This window comes from Podarcis cretensis, assembly GCF_951804945.1.
Source record: "Podarcis cretensis genome assembly, chromosome: 3".
Taxonomy (NCBI): domain Eukaryota; kingdom Metazoa; phylum Chordata; class Lepidosauria; order Squamata; family Lacertidae; genus Podarcis; species Podarcis cretensis.
In genome coordinates, this window is record NC_137172.1 from 7,090,262 (window position 1) to 7,113,589 (window position 23,328).

The window sequence follows — 23,328 nt, forward strand, 5'->3', positions numbered from 1 at the left end:
TCATTAAATTTGCATATCACAGTTCATCTGTCAATCTCAGGGCAGTTCACAGCATAAAAATACAAGACAAAAATGCAAATGCATAATAAAATCAAAAGCAAGAACGAACAAAACCAATAATCTCTCATCCCAGCCCTTCCCACAAACACATTTTAAAGGATATAGGTTGTTAGTCAGCCCAAAACCTGGTTGAAGAGGAATGTTTCTGCCTGGCACCTAAAGATATATAATGAAGGTGCTGGCCCAACCTCCGTGGGGAGAGCATTCCACAAATGGGGAACCGTTGCAGAAAAGACTGTTCCTGTGTTGCTGGACCTCTCATGGAGGAAGCGCACGAAGAAGGGCCTCAGATGATGATCACAGAGTCCAAGTAGGTTCACATGGGGAGAAGCGGTCCTTGCAGTATTGCAATCCTGAGCCTAACAACAACAACAACAACAACAACAACAACAACAACAACAACAATTTATTTGTACCCCGCCCATCTGGCTGGGTTTGCCCAGCCACTCTGGGCGGCTTCCAACAAAGATTAAAAATACATAGAATGTCACACAATAAAAACTTCCCTGAACTTCAGATGCCTTCAGATGTCTTCTAAATGTCAGGTAGTTGTTTATCTCTTTGACATCTAATGGGAGGGCGTTCCACAGGGCGGGTGCCACTACCGAGACGGCCCTCTGCCTGGTTCCCTGTAACTTTGCTTCTCACAGTGAGGGAACTGCCAGAAGGCCCTTGGTGCTGGATCTCAGCATCTGGGCAGAATGATAGGGGTGGAGATGCACCTTCAGGTATACAGGGCCGAGGCCATTTAGGGCTTTAAAGGTCAACACCAACACTTTGAATTGTGCTTTGTAGGTCTGAACCACCACTTTGCATCGGGCCTAGAAACTAACTGGCAGCCAGTACAGTCAGACCGGGATTGGTGTAACATGCCCAAACTATCTTGCCCCTGGCCACTATATTCAGCACCAGCTGAAGTTTCCGAACCATCTTCAGAAACAGCCCTATGTATAATGCACTAATCTAACCTAGAGGTTATCAGAGCATAGAAAATGGTAGTTGGGCTATCTCTGTCCAAGCAAGGGCACAGCTGGGCCACCAGCCAAAGCTGATGGAAGGCACTCTGCACCACTGAGGCCACCTGAACATCAAGAGATAGCAAATGATATAGGAGTGCCCCAAGCTACATACCTGCTTCTTCAGAGGAAGTGTAACTCCATCAAGAACAGGCAACCTCTCATCAATCCAGTCTATGGAACAGTGTCTCAGTCTTATCTGAATTGAGCTTCAGTTTGTTGGCTCTTATCCAGACCATTACCGAGGCAAGACAATGGCCCAGCACATCCACTGTGACACCTGCAGAATCCACCCAATTTGAATTCTTAAAGCATCCTTAGGACTTCTTTCTCCACATCCCAAGCCAAAGCAGATGAGCACTACTGCAGCTCCAACTTCCATGATGTGCACAGCTGCATGGATGGGGTTATCATATTGTACCCTCACAGCAACCCTGTGAGGTGGGCTGATCCTCCATTAAGAGAAGTGGCTTGCCCAAAGTCAACTTAAAGAGGGGTTTTAGTGTAGGGTTTTCTGTGACCCTCCAGATATTGTTGACCTTCAGTTCCAAGCAGCATCTGCAGCCAGTATGACCAAATGTCAGAGTTGATGGGAATTTTATTTAGGGTTGCTAGTTCAGGAGCATCCCACACCCTGAGAGTTCAGGACACAAACCTAAGACTTTGGGGTATCCTTGTGATGTCTGGAGACAGAGGTTAATTGGGAGAGAGGTGTCTTTGTGATGTTATAAGGGCAGGCCCTGGAGACAGAGGTTAATTGGAAGAGAGGAGCAGAGGACAACAGGACAGGGTGGCTATGCTATAATTTGCAGCCAGCTCCTGACAGGCTGAAGCTTACAAACTTCACACATGGTCACATGTATATATTTAAAGACATTCTCATCCTCCTGGAGATTCAAGCCCTCCACCTGCTATGAGGAGGGAACCAGCCAATCCTGGAGACCTCATATCAGACCTGGAGGTCTGGCAACCCTAGCTGTAGTCCAACAACATCTGGAGGACCACAGGTTCCCCAGCCCTGATTTATGGAGATGCACTGCCCATCCAACAGTGCTCCAGTTTCTTTTTCTCTGTGTGCATAGGATCCCCTTTAGCATTTTCTCCTGAGCAATGCACAAGAGAAGGAGGAGAATGCAGATGGAGGACATTCTTCTGCCTGATACCTTATAGGAACTTTGGCATTCTCAACTGATCCCTTGCTGCAAAAAGTGAGAATAAAGACCCCAACACAAAACAGCATTGGGTTGTATTCAACCAATTTTACCCAAAGTGGAGTGATGAAAATTAATAGACCTAAGTTAGGAATAGAGGGACGCGGGTGGCGCTGTGGTCTAAACCACGGAACCTAGGGCTTGCCAATTGGAAGGTCGGTGGTTCGAATCCCCATGACGGGGTGAGCTCTGGTTGCTCTGTCCCAGCTCCTACCAACCTAGCAGTTCAAAAGCACATCAAAGTGCAAGTAGATAAATAGGTACCGCTCCTGCAGGAAGGTAAACGGCGTTTCCGTGCGCTGCTCTGGTTCACCAGAAGCAGCTTTGTCATGCCTGCCACACGACCCGGAAGCTGTATGCCGGCTCCCTCAGCCAGTAAAGCAAGATGAGCGCCGCAACTCCAGAGTCGTCTGTGACTGGACCAAACCGGCAGGGGTCCCTTTACCTTTACCTTTAAGTTAGGAATGGTCATTAGTTTCAATGGGTCTGCTATGAGCATTGAATACAGACCATGACAATTTGCAATGAAATCAAAGATTTGAAGATGGGCTTATTTTAACCAGGTGTGGTTATCCTTTGGCCCTTCAGATCACATTTATGATCACATGATGGGTTGGGGGTTTTTTTGCTGTGTTTTGCCAGTGTAGGGATGATTGAATGCATCACTGCAATCACAGAATCATAGAGTTGGAAGGGACCCCAAGAAAGATTGGGCAACACATGCAAGCATGCAAGAGACGTACCGGAAGAGTTTGGCTAAATTACCCGCGTCAGTGAAATCCAGAGAAATGGGCTAACACTTCAACTGCATGAAAACTGGTGCTTATCAGAAATGATAACCTGCCACTTGCGCACAAACCCCTATGAAACACAGACCCACCTTGCAACATTCCACTGTCCCTATAACTTCTTAAATACTTGGAATCAACTGGATTTACTAAACCCACTTTACTAAGCTGGGTGTGCTAAACCCACCTTCTGCTTGAGAGACTGTCTCCTGAGAAGCATTCAGCCATGAGGTTGCATCTTCTCTTTGCTCTTCTTGTCCTACCTGCCACAGGTAAGAAGCTATCACAGACTGGTTATACAATTCTCTCTCTCTCTCTGTCTGTCTGTTTTTCTGTGTCTCTGTTTCTCTCTTGTTTTTTAAAAATAAAAATATATAAAGTAAGAAACTTTTTAAATGTATTTGCAAGATTTTGTCAAATCCTAATTTAAAGCTGTTACTAAATTCAGAGCCAGTGTGGTGTAGTGGTTAGAGTCTCAGACTAGGACCTGGGAGATCAGAGTTCGAATCCCCACTCAGTCATGAAGCTCACTTTGACCAACATACCTCACAGGGTTGCTGGAGGAGCAAGTCCCTAACATGGCCAGCAACATGCTGCACTACAGGACTTCTAGGTCTCCTTTGGTGTAATCTGACCGCCTTATCCTTTACTTCCACATGAACATCATTTTGTTAATTTGTTTATTGATGGATACTTGGGAGGGAAAAATTACAATTTTACATAAAAAAAGAGAGATAACAGTGAAGGCATCTCTGAATGCAGCCTAGAACAGCATTAGTAACACTACTGACTTATGTTAAGCTTGTGGTCTACTAAGATCCCTAGATCCTTTTTGCATGTATTACTGGCAAGCCAAGTGACCCCCATCTTACATGGGTGCAGCTTCCTGGTTTCAGCACAGTACTCATGGCTTATCCCTTGGGGAGATATCCCTCTCAGGAAAACTGCATTACCCTAGGAGGCGCAACTATGGGGGGAAAGCACCTCAAGATCTTGAATAATCGCATAAGCAGAAGCAAAAAAATAGTTGGCTTACTGATAATGGAATTGCAAAATGTGCTGATCAGAATCAAATAAAAGTCAAGTCAGATGTGCCAAAGGTATCGCAGGGAGCACAGCTGCTAACCTACTTGGTACCCCTTGAAACAGAAAATAGAGTTTATGAATGTTAACACATTGAGGAGTGCCTGAGAGGAGAGGAGTGGCAACTAGAATGACCAATGTATGGTAGAGTATCAGGAGACGAGGAGAAGATGGAAGTAGAGAATAAATGGGACAAATGCTCTATGACTAGGATGTAAGAATCTATGGCTTCTCAAGCAGTTGATACCCACAACAACCTAAAATCAAAAAGAAAAGCTGATATAAGCAATTCCATAATTTATTTTCAGGGAGCGTGATTCTTCCATTACAAGAAGAGGAAGAGCTAAGAAAGACTGAAATGGCATCTCCTCCTCAACAACAGGACGAGGGGCATGAGCGGAAGGCCCCCTCATCTGCACCTTCCCAGCAGGAGGAGCAAGTCCCTGGGGAGAAGGCCCCGTCATTTGCACCTCCCCAACAGGAGCAGCAAGTCCCTGGGGAGAAGGGCCCCTCATCTGCACCTTCCCAACAGGGGCAGGTGCCTGAGGAGAAGGCCCCCTCATCTGCACCTTCCCAGCAGGAGGAGCAAGTCCCTGAGGAGAAGGCCCCCTCATCTGCACCTTCCCAACAGGAGGAGCAAGTCCCCGAGGAGAAGGCCCCCTCATCTGCACCTTCCCAAGAGGAGGAGCAAGTCCCCGAGGAGAAGTCCCCCTCATCTGCACCTTCCCAACAGGAGGAGAAAGTCCCTGAGGAGAAGGCCCCCTCATCTGCACCTTTACAGCAGGAGGATCAAGTCCCTGAGGAGAAGGCCCCCTCATCTGCACCTTCCCAACAGGAGCAAGTCCCTGAGGAGAAGGCCCCCTCATCTGCACCTTCCCAGCAGGAGGAGCAAGTCCCTGAGGAGAAGGCCCCCTCATCTGCACCTTCCCAGCAGGAGGAGCAAGTCCCTGAGGAGAAGGCCCCCTCATCTGCACCTTCCCAACAGGAGCAAGTCCCTGAGGAGAAGGCCCCCTCAATTGCACCTTCACAACTGGAGGAGCAAGTCCCTGAGGAGAAGGCCCCCTCATCTGCACCTTCCCAGCAGGAGGAGCAAGTCCCTGAGGAGAAGGCCCCCTCATCTGCACCTTCCCAACAGGAGCAAGTCCCTGAGGAGAAGGCCCCCTCAATTGCACCTTCACAACTGGAGGAGCAAGTCCCTGGGGAGAAGGCCCCCTCATCTGCACCTCCCCAACAGGAGGAGCAAGTCCCTGGGGTGAAGGCCCCCTCATCTGCACCTTCCCAACAGGAGGATCAAGTCCCTGAGGAGAAGGGCCCCTCATCTGCACCTTCCCAACAGGAGGAGCAAGTCCCTGAGGAGAAGTCCCCCTCATCTGCACCTCCCCAACAGGAGGAGCAAGTCCCTGGGGAGAAGGCCCCCTCATCTGCACCTCCCCAACAGGAGCAGCAAGTCCCTGGGGAGAAGGCCCCGTCATCTGCACCTCCCCAACAGGAGCAGCAAGTCCCTGAGGAGAAGGGCCCCTCATCTGCACCTTCCCAACAGGAGGAGCAAGTCCCTGAGGAGAAGGCCCCCTCATCTGCACCTTCCCAACAGGAGGAGCAAGTCCCTGAGGAGAAGTCCCCCTCATCTGCACCTTCCCAGCAGGAGGAGCAAGTCCCTGGGGAGAAGGCCCCCTCATCTGCACCTCCCGAACAGGAGGAGCAAGTCCCTGGGGTGAAGGCCCCCTCATCTGCACCTCCCCAACAGGAGGAGCAAGTCCCTGGGGAGAAGGCCCCGTCATCTGTACCTCCCCAACAGGAGCAGCAAGTCCCTGAGGAGAAGGGCCCCTCATCTGCACCTTCCCAGCCGGAGGAGCAAGTCCCTGGGGAGAAGGCCCCCTCATCTGCACCTTCCCAACAGGAGCAAGTCCCTGGGGAGAAGGCCCCCTCATCTGCACCTTACCAGCAGGAGGAGCAAGTCCCTGGGGAGAAGGCCCCCTCATCTGCACCTTCCCAACAGGAGCAAGTCCCTGGGGAGAAGGCCCCCTCATCTGCACCTTCCCAGCAGGAGGAGCAAGTCCCTGGGGAGAAGGCCCCCTCATCTGCACCTCCCGAACAGGAGGAGCAAGTCCCTGGGGTGAAGGCCCCCTCATCTGCACCTCCCCAACAGGAGGAGCAAGTCCCTGGGGAGAAGGCCCCCTCATCTGCACCTCCCCAACAGGAGCAGCAAGTTCCTGAGGAGAAGGGCCCCTCATCTGCACCTTCCCAGCCGGAGCAGCAAGTCCCTGGGGAGAAGGCCCCCTCATCTGCACCTTCCCAACAGGAGGAGCAAGTCCCCGAGGAGAAGGCCCCCTCATCTGCACCTTCCCAACAGGAGGAGCAAGTCCCCGAGGAGAAGGCCCCCTCATCTGCACCTTCCCAACAGGAGCAAGTCCCTGGGGAGAAGGCCCCCTCATCTGCACCTTCCCAACAGGAGCAAGTCCCTGAGGAGAAGGCCCCCTCATCTGCACCTTCCCAGCAGGAGCAGCAAGTCCCTGAGGAGAAGGCCCCCTCATCTGCACCTTCCCAACAGGAGCAGCAAGTCCCTGAGGAGAAGGCCCCCTCATCTGCACCTTCCCAACAGGAGGAGCAAGTCCCTGAGGAGAAGGCCCCCTCATCTGCACCTTCCCAACAGGAAGAGCAAGTCCCTGAGGAGAAGGCCCCCTCATCTGCCCCTTCCCAGCAGCAGCAGCAAGTCCCTGGGGAGAAGGCCCCCTCATCTGCACCTTTACAGCAGGAGGAGCAAGTCCCTGAGGAGAAGGCCCCCTCATCTGCACCTTCCCAACAGGAGGAGCAAGTCCCCAAGGAGAAGGCCCCCTCATCTGCACCTTCCCAGCAGGATCAAGTCCCTGAGGAGAAGGCCCCCTCATCTGCCCCTTCCCAACAGGAGGAGCAAGTCCCTGGGGAGAAGGCCCCCTCATCTGCACCTCCCCAACAGGAGCAGCAAGTCCCTGGGGAGAAGGCCCCCTCATCTGCACCTTCCCAACAGGAGCAGCAAGTCCCTGGGGAGAAGGCCCCCTCATCTGCACCTTCCCAACAGGAGGATCAAGTCCCTGAGGAGAAGGCCCCCTCATCTGCACCTTCCCAACAAGAGCAGCAAGTCCCTGGGGAGAAGGCCCCCTCATCTTCACCTTCCCAGCAGGAGCAGCAAATCCCTGGGGAGAAGGCCCCCTCATCTCCACCTTCCCAACAGGAGCAGCAAGTCCCTGGGGAGAAGGCCCCCTCATCTGCACCTTCCCAGCAGGAGCAGCAAATCCCTGGGGAGAAGGCCCCCTCATCTCCACCTTCCCAACAGGAGCAGCAAGTCCCTGGGGAGAAGGCCCCCTCATCTGCACCTTCCCAACAGGAGCAGCAGGTCCCTGGGGAGAAGGCCCCCTCATCTCCACCTTCCCAACAGGAGCAGCAAGTCCCTGGGGAGAAGGCCCCCTCATCTGCACCTTACCAGCAGGAGCAGCAAGTCCCTGGGGAGAAGGCCCCCTCATCTACACCTTCCCAGCAGGAGCAGCAAGTCCCTGGGGAGAAGGCCCCCTCATCTGCACCTCCCCAACAGGAGCAGCAAGTCCCTGGGGAGAAGTCCCCCTCATCTGCACCTTCCCAGCAGGAGCAGCAAGTCCCTGAGCAGAAGTCCCCCTCATCTGCACCTTCCCAACAGGAGCAGCAAGTCCCTGGGGAGAAGGCCCCCTCATCTGCACCTTCCCAACAGGAGGAGCAAGTCCCTGGGCACAAAGTCACCTCAACTGATGACCCATTTGATGAAATTGATTTTCCTTCAGAAGGTGATATTGATTTTGAGGAGGAATCCGATTACGATCTCCTTGATCACATCCTTCCTTTCCGTATCCTAAGACAGTTCTTTTCTGGTCTCAGAGGTGGGTATCTATTTTCCCCTTGATATTGAGATTATACAGGCATTCTTACATTCTACCTCCAATGTCAGACACATTATTCCTTTGAATACCTGTTGCTCTTAGCTGGAGGAGGGGAGATTAGTTACGTCCAAATCTCATTAGCCACTGTGAGAACTGTAAGATCCTGAACTCCCTGATTTGGGAGGCTTTTCTATTTATTTATTTATTTATTTATTTATTTATTTATTTATTTATTTATTTATTTATTTACATAGATAGATAGATAGATAGATAGATAGATAGATAGTTTCTTCTGTTTTAATGGGTTCATCCATTTTCAGTCCATGATTTGTCCAGCCACATAGGTCCATGTTTGTAGACTGCCCTGATCCCTGCAGCTCCTCCAGAGCCGTATTGTGATTTTTGGCTCTTTGGATCAAACATCAATTTCAAATCCTGCATTGAAGTTTTCAATGGACATGGGTAGTTTTCTTTGATCCGTTGTGGCCTTGTGAGCAGACTGTGAGGAAACCGTTTCACTCTTGAACAGTTCTTACTGTCAGAAAGTTTATCCTGATGTTTAGTTGGAATCTCCTTCCTTTCACCTTGAAGCCATTCGTTTTAATCATAACCACCACCACCCCAAGCAGGAGAAAACTAACACTCCATGTGACAGCCTTTGACATATTTGAAGGTGGTTATCATATCTCCTCCCAGTCCCCTCTTTTCCAGGTTAAACATCTGTAGCTCCTTCAACCGCTCCTCATAAGGCTTGGTTTCCAGACCCTTGATCATCTTGGTTGCCCTCCTCTGCACACGTTCCAGCTTGTCAACATCCTTCTTAAATTGTGGTGCCTAGCATTAGACATGGTATTACAGGTGTGGTCTGACCAAGGCAGAATGGAGCGGTACTATTACTTCCCTTGATCTGGACACTATACAGTGTTACCTCAGGTTAAGAACTTAATTCGTTCCAGAGGTCCATTCTTAACCTGAAACTGGTCTTAACTTGAAGCACCACTTTAGCTAATGGGGCCTATCACTGCCGCCGTGTGATTTCTATTCTCATCCTGAAGCAAAGTTCTTAAACCGAGGTACCATTTCTGGGTTAGTGCAGTCTGTAACCTGAAGCATCTGTAACCTGAAGCATCTGTAACCTGAGGTACCACTGTACTTCTGTTGATACAGCCTAGAATAGCATTAGCTCTTTTTTTTGGTGCTGCAAAAAATGTGAAGATCCCTAGATCCTTTGCATATGTACTGCTAGTAAGCCAGGTGTCCCCCATCTTATACAAACATCTGGTTCTTCTTCTTCTTCTTCTTCTTCTTCTTCTTCTTCTTCTTCTTCTTCTTCTTCTTCTTCCTTGTCCTCCTCCCAGGATAAGTTCCCAATCATGACAGAGTTATGTGTCTCTTTCATTCAGGGGCCCTGCATTGCCGAAAGCTGGGAGGTGTCTGTCGACCAAAAAGAGCAAAATGCAGGACGACTCTACAGATTCAGATCCAGTGTGCTCCTGGCAGGAAATGTTGTTCCCTTTGGTGACCTGACAAGTAGCACAAATTTGCAAAAGTCAACATGGCAGTGTTGAAACTAAGCCGTGCAATGACTGTCCAAGTCAGAAAAGTGAATGCCTGTGGGACTTGGTAAACACAACAAATATGGTATAAATCTGTAACTGTGTGCTCAGCATATTTTTAAAAATATATATATATATCAATAAAGCAGCAACTTCCATTTTGTGATCCTCAATCGACCTGATATATGGTTGTGTGTGATGTGAGAAATTGTTGTACTGTGTGAGACAGGGTGCGGGAGAGGACCATGGAAAAGACCACATATCAGTGATAAGACAGAGATGCCAACTTGAATAAAATATTGGGGGGGGGGGAGGGATGTGTGCAGGTAAGCTCCGCTCCACATAATTGATCACATGGGGCATGCACACACTATTTGAGTGGCAATGCCTATCAACTTGGGGGGGGGGGTTATTGGGGGATGAATGTACTTTGGCCCCTAGAAGTTGGCTCCTATGGATAAGAGCATGTGCGTTGGCTAAGGCATGGAAAAGGTAAAGCAGCAGAGCTCAATATGTTCATTGAATCCAGCTCTCACCAGCTCCAGTCAGAAGGAACAGGGTTGATGAACAGTGTAGCACCAGTGGAGAAGGGGGGCAGATGGGGGAATGGGCGAGGTGGCTCCATGACTCCTCGCCGGAGACCAGCGGGGAGAGCACGGGTCCTCCGCTGCCCACACCCTCCCTGCGCAGAAGGCTTCTCCGCAGGGATAGTAGGCAGAGACTAGGCGTCAAAGAGCTTCTTTGCTGGAAGAAGTTCAAGAAACGCCCACTGATGGATTCTGCCAGCGATTGAGACAGCCACGGGTGAGTGGCTGTCCAGACAGAAAGGGTTCACTCAGGCAACCCAGCCAGGTGTGGCGCCGATTTACACACGAGCAACCCCAAGAACCATTACAATCACATACTTATGGGTGATCAAACAGGTTTTGCGGGGGGCTTCTGGAGCACCACAAAAGCCTGTTGCACCTAAGAAGAGCTCTGCTGGATGAGGCTGATGGCCCATCAAGTGCAGCATCCTGTTCTCACAGTAGCCAACCAGATGCCTGTGAGATTCGAACAGGAGAGGGCTCTCCCCTTTTGTGGTTTCCAGCAGCTGGTATTCAGAAGCGTCGCTGCCTCAAACTGTGGAGGGCAGAGCAAAGCCATCTAGGTTGGTTGCCTTCACTGACTCCTGTGTAAGGGAGTTCCACAGTTTAACTATGCACTGCACGAAGTACACACCCTACAGGCTCTCTGCAGCAACAGGAGAAGAGTTTTGTCTCAGGCCTCTGAAATGGCTGCCTTGGACACCTTCCACTCTACTATACTATCTTGAAGTGAGAAAGTATTTCCTGGACCCAAGCTTAGCATGAATTTTGTATAGCAGCTAGGGATGGAGGGATCAGTTTATTTCGGTTCTCTCGGTTTCCAAACTTAAATTCACTTCTCTACATTTTGCAGCAATTAGTTTGTCTGAACAAAAACCTCATTAAAATTCACCATCCTTTTAGTCCAAACTGCTTCTAATAAAAACATTTTTATAAGTTCTTTTGACTAACTTGCACACTTTTTTTTTTGCAAGCGATCACTCTGAATATAGATGCATTTTTGTATGTTATAGGAACAAATATCTTCATTTTTATGCATGCTGTCTCCTAAAATATGCATTCTTGCGAACATTGGTTGGAGAATAAGATCCTACATTGCAGGGGCTAGGATATGTCCTTCAAGGAGCCAATCCCCTATGATTCCTTGTCCCAAAATTCATATAAGTATGAATTCCAAAGAATCAATGTTTTGGTTGGCATATTTTTTTTTTGGGGGGGGAGGTGGAAGTGATATAAATATCCCTTTACATGCACACCAAAGCAATTTCCCCCGAATCCCAATAGCAACAAGCCAGCTGCGAGCCATAGACAGGGTTTTAGGCAACAATTTCTCCTAATTCTACTTTGAGATGCCAGGAAAGAAACCTGGAACCTTTGGCATTCAAGCTGAGGGGAATTGCATGGTTCATAGGAGCCAAATCCTAGGGGCTAGGGGGCTTCAGGCCCCCCTCCAATAAAATATTTGAGGAGGCTGGGCCACCCCAAAGTTGATGGGCATTGCCATTCAAATGGTGTGTGTGTACTGTGTCATGTGATCAGTTTTGCAGGCCGTGGCTTATCTGCCCGCCCCCAATATTTTATTCAAGTTGGCATCCCTGGCATGGTTTGAATGCTACCCTCCAGAGCCGGAGAAAACCAGCTTGCTCCATCTTCCATGTGACAGCCCTTTATGTATTTGAATATGGCTAACTTGTCATCTGTCAGTCTCCTCTTATCCCTCAACCATTCCTCATAAGGCTTAGTTTCCAGACCCTTGATCATCTTCGCCACCCTTCTCTGCAAATGTTCCAGCTTGTCAATTTATTTTCACTTTTAGGAGAACACTTCAACCTCCCAGGACATTCTATACAAGATCTCAAAGTAGCTGTCTTATTACAAAAGGATTTCAGAAACAGACTGGAAAGTGAAGTTGCTGAATTACAACTTATTACCAAACCTAAAACCATGGAGAGACCAGGTCTGAATAGAGACATTGGATTCTTATCTCATTATACATGATAAAGCTATTTTTTGCCATCTCACCCCTTGCTTTTTCCTGTAAGACCAATTGCAGTTGTTAACAGTCGTCAACAGGTTTACCACACCTATCAACCAATCACCCATTCCCACCACCCTTCTGAGTAATACCCCTCCCCATCCTCTCACTATATATAAGGGTCCGGTGACTTCTGTTTCAGTGTATCTGAAGAAGTGTGCATGCACACGAAAGCTCATACCAAGAACAAACTCAGTTGGTCTCTAAGCTGTTACTGGAAGGAATCCCCCCCTCCCGACTACGGCAGACCAACATGGCTACCTACCTGTAACTAAATCTTTTTACTTCTACAGTGGTACCTTGGGTTAAGAACTTAATTCGTTCTGGAGGTCCGTTCTTAACCTGAAACTGTTCTTAACCTGAGGTACCACTTTAGCTAGTGGGGCCTCCCGCTGCCACAGCGCCACCGCATGATTTCTGTTCTCATCCTGAAGCAAAGTTCTTAACCCAAAGTACTATTTCTGGGTTAGCGGAGTCTGTAACCTGAAGCGTTTGTAACCTGAAGCGTCTGTAACTCGAGGTACCACTATATTACTATTACTTCACTGGAGCTGTACTTTATTGTTGATGCATCCTAGAACTGCATTGGTTTTATTTAGTTTTATTTTTGCTGCTGCATCACACTGTTGACTCATGCCAGACTTGTGGTCCACTAAAAACTCTATATCCGTTTCACATGGTCTGCTGTCAAGCCAGGTGTCCCCTATCCTATATTTGCACATCTATCTAACAGTCACAATAGACCTCTCTCCATTTGCAGTTCCCAGAAACAGATACTCAGAGGCATATTGCAGAATGTTGCTTTCTTTGGCATTTGAATCAGGAAGTTGAAAAAACTACAGTCCCCATGAGCCTGGCAGGAAACTACACTTCTGAGCTTCCGGATGGCAGTCATTTTCAGCTCAGAGTCAGATAGGCAGAGAGGCTCTCTGCAAGATCTCCCTGCAGCCAATATCCCTCTTCCCCATCACAAAGGTAAAAGGGTTTTTTCTTTCATTTTCCTGTCAAGGTGTGTTTTTCTCTGTGTGCTTATTATGAGGAACTGGCCAGGCACAAGTGTCTCGGGGGGGGGGGGGGCAATTGGATTGTTCTAGATTTCCTTTTATTTTCAAAGGCTAAACTCAAAAAGACCACACAGCTGCAGAGAGTGCTGGGTCAGGTCTGCGTATCGTTGCACCTGACTGCTATTTTGGAATCCATGTGAAGCAATGTGAAAATTACGAGCGTAATGCAAAGCATCGTCGCATGCTGAGGCCAATGTCTGATGCATGTTTGAGTGTGAGCCAGCCCATAAATCATGTGAACACTTGGCACGTGATACGTTGCGTGTTGAGTCCCCAAAGCCACCCCCCAAGAAATTCACACATCACACATCAATTTTTGTTTAAGGTTTTTGGCATGATTTTGGCCACAACTTTATTCAAAATACAAAAAATGTGAGTGGTTGCTTAGGCATTGGTTATGACTATCTGTCCTTGCCCCAGGGACAGAACTGACTTCTGTACTCCAGTGGAAGCCAGCGTGGGAAACAAGTATTGAGTGAGAAAATGAAGCTGGGCATCAGTCCCTCACTCCTCACCCTCATGTTCCTGTGGGCCTTGCACTGCCCAAGTCCGATGCCAGGGACAGGATGAAAAGAATGGCAAGCCCCTGAATTCCTTTAACGGAATTCCCTTTCCGCACCACCATTGGAGGGGTAGGCAATTACCCCTCCACCAACCAATTTTAACCAATGCCTAACCACCAACCTTACAAGTTGTGACGATTTGCTACGCAGTAGGCAAAAACCAAATGGCACCAGCCAATCAGCCAGATGGCAAAATTCCTACCAAGCCCCTGCTCCAAAGCAGACGACCCCATGACAGGCATAGCAAGGTCAATCGATTAACACCCCCCCCCCTATTAAAGGGAGGGTGGGCGGGTGATCCGGTGCAAAACAGCCAAGAGGACGCCCAGCGCTGGGCGACCTGTATTTAAAAACTCTGGCTCCTCCTCCAAAAAATGGCAACAACCAAAAATCCCCAGCAACCCAATTAACCACTTAATGGCTTGGGTTTTTCCAAAATCTGCCCAGCAACAACAGGGTGGCTTGTTTTCCCCAACCGCAACACGTGCTCTCTGTTAGGGAGAACACGCTTTATTGCATATGAATGACTTCTTGTTGAGACATGAACTTCATTCACTTAAAAGAGAGAGAGAGAAAGATTGAGCATTATGAATGCAATTCTATACACATTGACCTGGGAGTAAAACCCACTGAGCCCAATGATATTTATTTCTGAGGAGGCAGGTGTGTGTTTGTGTGTGTGTGTGATACTTATTCATAGATATACAGAAATACATACCCATTACAAAGCAGTCGTCACCATCCTTCGTGCACCAGTAGCAGTTTAGTCATGCTGGCCACATGACCTGGAAAACTGTCTGTGGACAAACGCCGGCTCCCTCAGCCTGAAAGCAAGATGAGCGCCGCAACCCCATAGTCGCCTTGGACTGGTCTTAACCGTCCAGGGGTCCTTTACCTTTTTATCTTTACCTTAAAATAACATACTAAGATAAGACAGCTACATAGTCTAAAAAAAGAACAAAGTCAGAATGAAGAACAAGAAAGAAGACCAGAAAAGGAGAGACCTAAGGAAAAGAGAAATGGAGAGAAAAGGGAAAGATGCAAAGAACTACCAAAATAAAGAAAAAAAAGGTAAAGGGACTTCTGGCTCTCTGTCCTGCAGCTACATATAATATACATATAATATTACAAGTCTATTTTGTCTTTCACACACAAAGTCCATAAGAAATTTCCCACCCTTAACAAATGCCAGCAATTATTTTTCCATCGTTAAACATGTTAACTTCACCATCTCAGCCAGATCCAATGATTTTATCAGCCATTCTTCTATAGTGGGTACAGTTGTGTCTTTCCATCTAAATGCATATAGCAGTCTCTCTGAGGAGGCAGATATAGAATTGCACTGTGTAACACACACACACACACAGAGAGAGAGAGAGAGAGAGAGAGAGAGAGAGAGAGAGAGAGACTGGATCCTCTTTCAGGCCCCTGTAACTGCCTTCCTACCAACTGACAAACCTGTTCCTCCTTGGAATTCTGAGCAAGCTCCAGTATTTACAGTGCTACTGTCATCACAAAAGGATCCATGGGTGAGCCCCAGTGTGGTGAGCTGGTTAGACTAGGAGAGGGGTCAAGCAAACATTTGGGCACTTTTGCCATGGGCACCAGCCACAAAATGGCTGCCACGGGGGCGTGGCATACAGGTTGCCACATCTTGACAGTGCAGAGAAAGAGGCAGGGTCACCAAATGGTGTAGGCATCTCCCTCCCTATCTGCCAGTCCATCCATGGCAGGAAAAGTACTTTCATCATCCTTCTACTTTGGTGATCACTCGTAGCCGAGTAAGATTGCCTTCCATGAACATGGGCTTAACAGTGACTGTGTAGGCCAATTCTGGATCCACACATCCTGCCACAGTGGGGGCATAGGTTTCCAGGCAGGAGTTGATCATGGTGAGGGTTTGCCAAATGTGCCTTCCTCTTAGCACGTTTCTCCCTTTCGACCTGAATTCGAGTTTCTTCAAAGTCCATGTGACACCTTTGGTAAAGGCTGTTCTCCAATTGGAGCGCTCGCAATTGTTGCTATTTATACTTTATTATCCATCACTGTGTTGGCTTGCAGAGAGAAGCTCTTCTCCTGTCTGTCCAGAACTGATGGGAGGGTGGGTGTCCAGTCCTGGCATTCAGTGAAATACAGGGATCTTTAAGGGGGTGTATTCAACATAGGAGGGTCTAAGCCAGCACAAACAGAGACTGGACAGAGAGCATCTTGTTTTGCGGGGATTGGTGAGGAGATATTTACTGAGTGCCTTTGTGGCCACCATAGGAGGTCCACCGGTGCCCATGGACACTACACTGGCAACCCCTGGCTTAATAAGTGCACAAATTTCTTATCCAGTCTGCTTTCATCTCAGTGTGTCTTCTTTCTAAGGTTACCGAGACTCCAGCTGAACTTCAGTCATGAAGATCCTTCATTGCCTCTCTGCTGCCATCTTACTATTATTATGGACTGTTCAAGGTGAGCAATGACAGAACATGTGCCACACCCTACCCCACCCCCCATGTTCATGTTCTGATTTGGCTTGGGATCCAGGATCCAGCTGGATCTGGAGCACAGCTCTAATATTTGTTTTTATTCCATCCTCTAACTCTATTCCCAGGGTTGTTTGCAGCAACAATTAAAGCATTCAGTGGTACCTCTAGTTACAGACTCAATCAGTTCCAGGGTGCCGTTTGCACCCCAAAAAGTGCATAACTAGAGCGCCGCTTCTGTGCATATGCACGATGCGATAGAGCACTTCTGTGCATGTGCAAAGCTTGCAGAATGCTTCTGCGCACACACGAGTGGTGAAACCCGGAAGTATACACTTCGGGGTTTGCTGCGTTCGCAAGCCGAAAAGACGCAACATGAACCTAGCGCAACACGAAGTATGACTGTACATGCAAAAATTAAATATAATAAATGGGGAAAGCTACAAAATTACAACAGCAGAGAATAGTCAGTTGGGTTAGAATCATGTTAAAAAATATCAGGGGAATAAATCATTTATTTGTTCTAATATACTGAGCTAAATATATAGGTTCATTTTTTCTGTTCTAAAACATATACTTGTAAATTCTTAGTATATGTTTCTAAGTCCCCCATTCCCACCACAGAAGGTAAGGCTTGCCGTATGCGTTATTGGAAAATTTCCAAGAAAGATTAAGAAGAAGAATAGCAAAAAATGATGAAATAATTGGCCACAGTCTCTGTGTGTTTTATAGATAGATTGTCAGGGAAGGTGGAAGTTGTAGTCATTAAAAGTTCACCAATCTTTAGTTGTTTTGCTGTTTTTGGGAGATATTGGCCTAGACTTGACCTCCATTGTTTTCTCTACCTCCTGATCTGATTTTCTCCTTATCATTCTACAGAAGGCTATTTACAGATGTTCTTCTTTTCAAATTGCAGTCTGGCACCAATTTCACTGGCAGTCTCTTTCCTTATTTCCTTACTTCAGGCGTGCCCTTCTAGCAGATTTGGACACTTCCCTGCTCCCCTGCTTCTGGTCAAATTCTGCTTCCAGAGATACCCCAGTATCCACCAATATCAGTCACTGGTAGTGGACCAGACCAAGTTAGGCAAAAGGAAAACACTAGCATTGATCTTCTGAGGCAGATGGTTTAAGTCTAAAACAAAGTGGGCTGCCAAGGGTTCTCAAGGTTGCTGCAGCCTCACCCAAGGTCGGTGGTTGAGATGCCATCCCAAAAATATAGAGGGCATCAGGTTGGGGAAAACTACTCCACATGTTAGAATCTAAACCAAAGGGTGGTTCAAATGGCAAAAAGGGAAAGTAGATTAAGTACAAGGAAGAAATTCCTGATAGTACAAGCTTTTGAATGGTGGGACAGAGGGCCTCAGAAGGTTGTTCACCCTCCTTTTTTTAGCAGAGGCTGACTTTATCAGGGGTGCTTCATTTTTGGATGTCCTCCAAAAATCAGATCAGCCTTTGCCCATTTCGTGCCCTTTAAGTGTTTTGGGCTCCAACTACAATTGGCCCCACCCAAGGGGTTGGCTAGGGATGATGGGAGTTGCAAATACATGAAAGACACCAGGTTGATGAAGACTGAACTAGGTGGTCCAGCTCTGTGATTCTAAACCTTCTGTTGTTGTTTCTACAGAAGACAGCCCTGCAGACGCCGCACTTCTTACTTGCTCCTCCATGGGAGGGTACTGCATTCAGCCAGTCAATCAGACCTGCCCTTCGGGTCTATTCCTGGATGTGCCCTGCCATTTCAAAAGAGTCTGCTGCTCAAAGATGGGTGATTAGCCTTCATGTGCATCCTCACCCATCTCACCTGTTCTTCATGTTGGCTGCTGGAAGCTCAGCTGCAATGACTTCTGTCAGCAAGGCCTTCCTCGCCATTCTGAAACAACACTTGGGAACAACCAGCATTGATTGTTCAGGAATCCTCATTGATTGTTCAGACATCATCTAAGGTTTTATTTCAGTCATATTTTCATGTATCTATGCTTGGCAAATAAAGTTCCCCTGTGGAAGGAGGGGCAAATTTGTTGGGATGCTGAATGCTTAAAGGTAAAGGTAAAGGACCCCTGGACAGTTAAGTCCAGGCAAAGGCGACTATGGGGTTGCGGTGCTCATCTCGCTTTCAGGCCGAGGGAGCTGGGTTTGTCCACAGACAGCTTTTCGGGCCGTGTGATCAGCATTACTAAACCACTTCTGGCACAACTGAACACCGTGATGGAAACCAGAGAGCACAGAAACGCCGTTTACCTTCCCGCCACAGTGGTACCTATTTATCTACTTGTACTGGCACGCTTTTGAAATGCTAGGTTGGCAGGAGCTGGGACAGAGCAACGGGAGCTCACTCCGTAGTGGGGATTCAAACTGCCGACCTTCTAATCGGCGAGCCCAAGAGGCTCAGTGGTTTAGACCACAGCGCCACCTGTGTCCCTGCTGAATGCTTAGTTCAGTATGTCTTGGTATAGGCCTCCAAGAATTCTCTGTGAAACCATCCCAAGGCTGTCAGTATCATTTGTAGACCAGGATGCTTTGATGCATGAGGATGCAAACCCAAATGGCACATGCTGATTCCAATAATTCACACAGGGCTTCATTTATTGGGAAGTTCTTCTGCACCAACCTGGGTAAAAAGGAAAGTAGATGATCTTCCTTTCCATCTCCTGGTCTCCAACTCTGCTGCTGTGAATGCCACCCAATGCCAACTCCAGATTCTGGAGAGTCCTTGGGAAAGGTACCCTCTGTCGGAAATCAAGCCTTTATCAGGAGAAACTGGCAACTCTCCCAGGCACCCGGCATGATTCCCTGTTGACCTCCCTGGCTGCATTCCCCAGCAAGATCCAGGCAAGGTCTCGATAGGCGATCCTTCTCAGCGTGAGAAGAGCACACCCCTCTTTCCTGCCCCCCCCCCGGGCAGGGGAAAGAGATAGACAGAAACGTATTTACATGCCTTTATTTCTGTCTTTGCAGCATTACAAAAAACGTGACTGCTCTCTTCAAGCTCCAGCAGTCTAGTGACAAACACTTCCTGGACAGGAACAAACGGAAGAGCCCATATTACACTCTGAGCTAATTCCGGTGCTTCGCACTGTGAATTGACTGCCCCTCTGATTCCCACGGGCAGTCCCAACATTCCCATCATGTTTACTTTTCAAGCTAGCACTTTGCAGCTGCATTGCATCCATATCGTAACACCCTCATGGCCCCCTCTTCTGCTTTGTAGCAGGTTCAATCTCCAGCATCTCTAGGTAGGGTTGGGGAAAGACTGTTGAAAACTATTGAGCTAGATGGATCTGTGCTCTTATTTAGTGTCAGGGAGCTTCTCATGTCCCTCCCAGTGTGGTTTAATGGTTAAGAGCGGTAGACTCGTAATCTGGTGAACCAGGTTCATGTGTCTGCTCCTCCACATGCGGCTGCTGGGTGACCTTGGGCTAGTCACACTTCTCTGAAGTCTCTCAGCCTCACTCACCTCACAGAGTGTTTGTTGTGGGGAAGGAAGGAAAAGGGGAATGTTAGCCGCTTTGAGACTCCTTTGGGTAGTGCTAAAGCGAGATATCAAATCCAAACTCCTCCTCCTCCTCCTCCTCCTCCTCCTCCTCCTCCTCCTCCTCCTCCTCTTCCTCCTCCTCCTCCTCCTCCTCCCTCTCTGTGTTTAGCTCCTTAACACCATACTCCCCCTCCTCTTTTTCATCAATGCTTGCATTCCAAGCAGAGAGTTGATGAGCAAGCAGGAACTCGCACCTACTTCACTGCCTTCTCACCACCAAAGTTGCCTTGGGCAAGGGGAGAAAAAGGTGAACCAGCCAACTGCAATGGTAAAGAGGAGAGTTGGTCAGGAAAAGCTTTTGTTAATGGGCCCTCTGTTTCACTGAGCACCCTTGACACTTGTAGCACTGGTGGTGCCCTGCATCTACAGCCTAAGGTAGTACCTTCACTACGTAGTAGGGCAGCTGACGTCTTTTCCAGCCCCTTTTCCAGCATCCTAGTCCACCCTTCTTTATAAAAATAGAATCATAGAGTTGTAGAGTTGAAAGGGACCCTGAGGACCATCTGCTCCAACCCCCTGCAATGCAGGAAAATGCAGTTGTCCCATACGGGGATCAAACCTGCAACCTTGCCATTATCAGCACAATGCTCTAACCAACTGAGCTATCCAGGCTGGTCACATAATTCACTTGGATGGATCCTGTCTCTTAATAAGACGATGAAGAGAAGGTGGAGGAGCTTGACACTGGGAGGTGGAATAAAGCTAAATCTCAGAGGAGACAGGTTAGGAAAGCCAATCTTTAGAAACAGAAAATGTTGGGCTCTGGGGAATAAAAAATTAAATATCTCAGAAAAGGGCAAACAATAGTGCCACTGTATTCTGCTCTGGTCAGACCTCACCTGGAGTACTGTGTCCAGTTCTGGGCACCACAGTTCAAGAAGGACACAGACAAACTGGAACGTGTCCAGAGGAGGGCAACCAAAATGGTCAAAGGCCTGGAAACGATGCCTTATGAGGAACGGCTAAGGGAGCTGGGCATGTTTAGCCTGGAGAAGAGGAGGTTAAGGGGTGATATGATAGCCATGTTCAAATATATAAAAGGATGTCACATAGAGGAGGGAGAAAGGTTGTTTTCTGCTGCTCCAGAGAAGCGGACACGGAGCAATGGATCCAAACTACAAGAAAGAAGATTCCACCTAAACATTAGGAAGAACTTCCTGACAGTAAGAGCTGTTTGACAGTGGAATTTGCTGCCAAGGAGTGTGGTGGAGTCTCCTTCTTTGGAGGTCTTTAAGCAGAGGCTTGACAACCATATGTCAGGAGTGTTCTGATGGTGTTTCCTGCTTGGCAGGGGGTTGGACTCGATGGCCCTTGTGGTCTCTTCCAACTCTATGATTCTATGATTCTATGATTCAATGATAAAGAGGATGGAGCAACTGTGAGGAAAGGGATGTTTTAGTTTAAATAAAAAACAAGTAAGAGAAAATTATGGAAGTTGGTAAAATTATGCATGGGATGGAGAAAGAGGTTTTCTCCCTCTCTTATAACTCGTGGACATCCAATGTGTCTGAATGTTGGAAGATCCAGGACAGATAAAGGAAAATGCTTCTTCCTGCAGTGCACAATTAAACTGTGGCCTCCAACTTGGATGGCTTTAAAAGGGAATTGGACAAATTCATGGAGGATGAGGCCTTTGGCCTGATCCAGTTGGCTTTTCTTATGATCCTATAAATACTGAAGACCACGCTGTTCTAGAGACACAGCACTGCTCTCTCATGGGAAATGCCTGTGTTCGCAAATCGCGATTGCTTTGATAACATCTCTTGCAAGGTCATGACATCTACTTCTCCCAAAAGGCTGCACCTTCTGTCCTGGAATCAGGAAAGAACTACAACTACACAGAGTCTGCAGATGGTTCTCTGATGCAATTCTTTTGAGGCTGAGGTACATGTTGACATCAAGGCCATCAGCAGGCATCTAAGCTGTAAATCTTAACTAGGTTTCAGCTGGAATTGTTTCATGAAAGAATAGCAGTTCCCACAGGGTGCTGAGAGTTCTCTCTCAACTTCGTTCTGCAGGACTACAGTTCTCAGGATTTCAAAGAGAACTGACATGGAAACATGGATGGAACCAATCAGGAAGCAGACATGTTATAAGAGACTGATGTGTTTATTTATATATTTGGGAAATTCCTCACTATTTCATTTTCCAAGGAGCAGCTTCATAGCTTGAGGCCACTCTTAGAATCATAGGAATGGAAGGGATTCCAAGAGCCATCTAGTCCAACCCTCATCAATACAAGAATCACAACTAAAGCATCCCTGACAGATGACCACCATCTTCGGGCCTTCACTGATGCTGGAGGTACAAGTGGGCTCCCAAACACTGAGTGCCAGCTGTGACTCTCATCTGGATGGTTCAGAGGTCTATAGGGTGGTATAGAAATAATAATAATAATAATAATAATAATAATAATAATAATAATAATAGTAATAGTAATAATATAGGTTGGACTACTTCAATGTGTTGCAAGGTGGTACAGAAACTACAGCTAATGCAGAATGTGATGTCTAAGACCAGACAGTCTGAACACATAACTCCAGTTCTGGCCTATCTATGAGTTGCTCTCTTTAGGCAGTCAGGATGGCAAGGCAAGATCAGAACATGGGAGAGGAACAAAGGAGAGGTATTTCAGAACCATGGTTAGCAATCCTGAAGCTGAGACTGGACATACAAATTGGTTCAGTGGTGCCATGGAGCAACTGATCATCTGATTGTTGGTGCTATGCAAGCCCTGATGACCAGCTGATTGCCAGCCCTTGTATAGGACTTTGCAGGTGCCACCAATCAACTGATCAGTGCTGCCTGCAAACTTCCTTTTGACCCAGCTGCGTCTTTACCTGCCCCACATGTGATGCCATATATGATATCAGCTTTAGGCATGGCTTGATGGAAACAGCCTCCTAGGCAAATAGGGAGACCCAAAATACCTGCAGGCTGTGGGTTCCCCACTGATGACCTAGATGCTGGAGTTCCATGCTGTGAGGCTATCTTCCCATGTCTCTCCTGATCCTCCAAGAAGTCTGTGGGACATCCATGGACCACCGTAGTTTGTTGGCAGATGCCTATCTTCAGGGTTCAAAGGAGAAGACGGGGTCTCTGTTTACTGTGGCGCCCCATGGGCTCAACTAGGGAACGGACCCATTTGCTATCCAGAGTCCTCCACTGGAGGATTCTGCCTCTGGGGATTCCTGCTCTGAGGCCATGACATCCCATTGTTTGTGGAAAGAAGTCAACAAATGAGCTAACTCATTTCAGCAGCAAGGTTGTGCGCAGAACAAGGGGTTTTTTTTTATTTCACAGTGGCTTTTGGAAGTGAATCACACTGACACACACTGTGAAAGCAAGGCCCATAGAGCCAAGCTATATGTTATATCAGTGGTTCTCAGTTAGGGGTCTGGGGACCCCTGGGGATCTGTGGAACACACCCTGGGAGTCCATGTCACCATTCCCTGCCAGGGACTCACTTATCTTGT

At 47.8% G+C, this 23,328-nt stretch overlaps 2 long non-coding RNA genes across 2 annotated transcripts; both read left to right on the forward strand.

Moving 5' to 3' along the window:
• Positions 1–15,260: 15,260 nt before the first annotated feature.
• LOC307213485 lies at positions 15,261–18,334 on the forward strand. The gene is made up of 3 exons (XR_013837538.1): positions 15,261–15,376; positions 16,218–16,304; positions 17,945–18,334. It is a non-coding gene; the product is annotated as an uncharacterized lncRNA (long non-coding RNA).
• Positions 18,335–19,937: 1,603 nt separating this feature from the next.
• Positions 19,938–21,268, forward strand: LOC307213238. Its single transcript, XR_013837451.1, has 2 exons — positions 19,938–20,666; positions 21,219–21,268. It is a non-coding gene; the product is annotated as an uncharacterized lncRNA (long non-coding RNA).
• Positions 21,269–23,328: the final 2,060 nt, after the last annotated feature.